This window comes from Mesoplodon densirostris, unplaced genomic scaffold (assembly GCF_025265405.1).
Source record: "Mesoplodon densirostris isolate mMesDen1 unplaced genomic scaffold, mMesDen1 primary haplotype scaffold_37, whole genome shotgun sequence".
NCBI lineage: Eukaryota > Metazoa > Chordata > Mammalia > Artiodactyla > Ziphiidae > Mesoplodon > Mesoplodon densirostris.
In genome coordinates, this window is record NW_026778196.1 from 6,324,707 (window position 1) to 6,328,114 (window position 3,408).

Here is a 3,408-nt window from a genome sequence, read left to right on the forward strand (position 1 = left end):
ACTTTCCAACTGCCTTACTATCAATCTCCCAACTTGGAGAGACAGGCCCTTTAACCTCCTGGTTTGCACACGTTCCCAATTTGGCAGAGGATGGAAGGGACGAGGGAGAACCAATGAGAGAGTAGCTCTTAGGCATTTGGACGGGCACATGTCACTCTAATTTCCCGGCAGGAGGAAGAATTAACCAAAGTCTCAGCCACCCACCGGGAACCAGTATAGGACATGATCCAAAATTTTGGACTTGCGTTCAGCTCACAAAAAACGAGTTGAGAAATGGAGCTCAGGGGCACAGCAATTCACAAACTGGCAGAGTGATAAAGGACAACTATCGTCCAAAAATCTGTTGAGGGAAGTCAACGAGGCGGACTTGAAAGCGAGGCAAAATAGCAGGAAACAGATTTCAAGAGGTACCTTGGAATCGCCTGTAAAGCACAGGAAGAGGGGCACAACTTGGACAATGGTGCACTTGGCCAAAAAGGGCATATGCGTTTTCTCCTGAATATATTCAGGAGAAAACGCATATGCCCTTTTTGGCCAAGCAAGCAAGCGGGCAATGCAAATCTGCACTACAAAGAAGTATCATTTCCCACCGGTCAAAAGGGACATCCACAAAATGTGTAAAAACCAGAAAGGCAAGACAGGCCTTCAAGAACAGGGAGCCTTGTTATGCTGATGAGCGGGATGTAAATTGCCAACTGCCTCACTGGAGGAGTGCATTGTGTTCCCTAAAACAAGTAAACAACAGAGCTACAGAGCCAAGGCCACTTCCAGTCTAGTGAATATACCTTGGGAAAACTGAAAATCAATAAGAAAGAGCCACCTCCAAATTTAGGGCTGCACTGACTACAAGAACCTCAACTTGGGTACACCTTAAATATCCCAGGAAATATAAAAATGGTTCAAAACTTTGTGGTACTTACGTACAATGGAATATCCCTCAGCCATGAAATCAATGTCATAAGACCAGTAGCAGCAAAGTGAGTGGATTCAGGTACGATGATTCTAAGTGAAATAAGTCACACAGAAAAAGAAACTTATCATAAGATATCACTTATGAAGATCCTGTAAACATGGCAACACGTGAACTGAGTTAGGAAAGAGAACAGAGTCTCCCATTTAGAAAACACTCTTATGCCTGCATAAAGGGGATGGAGAGGTGGGGTGATGCATAAAACCAGAGTTTGATATAAGCACAGGGACCGTTCCAAAAACCAACTTTGGAATAGACAAGACCTACACCTTCCTCAGTGAAAGAGACTCAAAACCCCATATTTCCCGCAGAGGAATATATCTGACTAGTAAGAATCTTAAAACCTATGTATTGATATGACTCCATAAGGGAATCAAGTGTGTCTAGTGTGGCATAAACATGGCAGCGAGAATCAGCTCAAACCCACTCTAAAAAGTAATTTCAAAAGCAAAACCAAAAAACAGGGAAATTCTTTACAATTCCTTCAGGGTGTCTGAGGAAACCTGGAAAGACCCTATCTACAATGACAGCTGGATGTGGCATAAGGCTGGACACTTGGGACTGAGAGGATTGGTGAGATTGGGTGAGCAAATGCAGACCCTTTCAAGCAATAATGCATGGCCCCCATTCCATGGGTCCCAACTCTCCAGGTTGAAGGGAATATTACTACAGCTATAACATGTACAGGAAACCTAGAGAATGTACACACTGTGAATACGAAAGGTTTCTAATACTCAACGAATAGTCCCTCTCCTGGTGCTCCAGTTTGACTTTCCAACTGCATTACTATCAATCTCCCAACTTGGAGAGACATGCCCTTTAACCTCCTGGTTTGCACAGGTTCCCAATTTGGCAGAGGATTGAAGGGACGAGGGAGAACCCATGAGAGAGTAGCTGTTAGGCATTTGGACGGGCACATGTCACTCTAATTTCCCGGCAGGAAGAAGAATTAACCAAAGTCTCAGCCACCCACTGGGAACCAGTATAGGACATGATCCAAAATTTTGGACTTGCGTTCAGCTCACAAAAAACGAGTTGAGAAATGGAGCTCAGGGGCACAGCAATTCACAAACTGGCAGAGTGATAAAGGACAACTATCGTCCAAAAATCTGTTGAGGGAAGTCTACGAGGCGGAATTGAAAGCAAGGCAAAATAGCAGGAAACAGATTTCAAGAGGTACCTTGGAATCGCCTGTAAAGCAGAGGAAGAGGGGCAAAACTTGGACAATGGTGCACATGGCCAAAAAGGGCATATGCGTTTTCTCCTGAATATATTCAGGAGAAAACGCATATGCCCTTTTTGGCCAAGCAAGCAAGCGGGCAATGCAAATCTGCACTACAAAGAAGTATCATTTTCCACCGGTCAAAAGGGACATCCACAAAATGTGTAAAAACCAGAAAGGCAAGACAGGCCCTGGAGAACAGGGAGCCTTGTTATGCTGATGGGCGGGATGTAAACTGCCAACTGCCTCACTGGAGGAGTGCATTGTGTTCCCTAAAACAAGTAAACAACAGAGCTACAGAGCCAAGGCCACTTCCAGTCTAGGGAATATACCTTGGGAAAACTGAAAATCAATAAGAAAGAGCCACCTCCAAATTTAGGGCTGCACTGGCTACAAGAACCTCAACTTGGGTACACCTTAAATATCCCAGGAAATATAAAAATGGTTCAAAACATTGTGGTATTACGTACGATGGAATATCCCTCAGCCATGAAATCAATGTCATAAGACCAGTAGCAGCAAAGTGAGTGGCTTCAGGTACGATGATTCTAAGTGAAATAAGTCACACAGAAAAAGAAACTTATCATAAGATATCACTTATGAAGATCCTGTAAACATGGCTACATGTGAACTGAGTTAGGAAAGAGAACAGAGTCTCACATTTAGAAAACACTCTTATGCCTGCTTAAAGGGGAAGGAGAGGTGGGGTGATGCATAAAAGCAGAGTTTGATATAAGCACAGGGACCGTTTCAAAAACCAACTTTGGAATAGACAAGACCTACACCTTCCTCAGTGAAAGAGACTCAAAATCCCATATTTCCTTCAGAGGAATATATCTGACTGGTAAGAATCTTAAAACCTATGTATTGATATGTATCCATAAGGGAATCAAATGTGTCTAGAGTGGCATAAACATGGCAGCGAGAATCAGCTCAAACCCACTATAAAAAGGAATTTCAAAAGCAAAACCAAAAAACAGCGAAATCCTTTACAATTCCTTCAGGGTGTCTGAGGAAACCTGGAAAGACCCTATCTACAATGACAGCTGGATGTGGCATAAGGCTGGACACTTGGGACTGAGAGGATTGGTGAGATTGGGTGAGCAAATGCAGACCCTTTCAAGCAATAATGCATGGCCCCCATTCCATGGGTCCCAACTCTCCAGCTTGAAGGGAATATTACTACAGCTATAACATGTACAAGAATCCTAGAGAA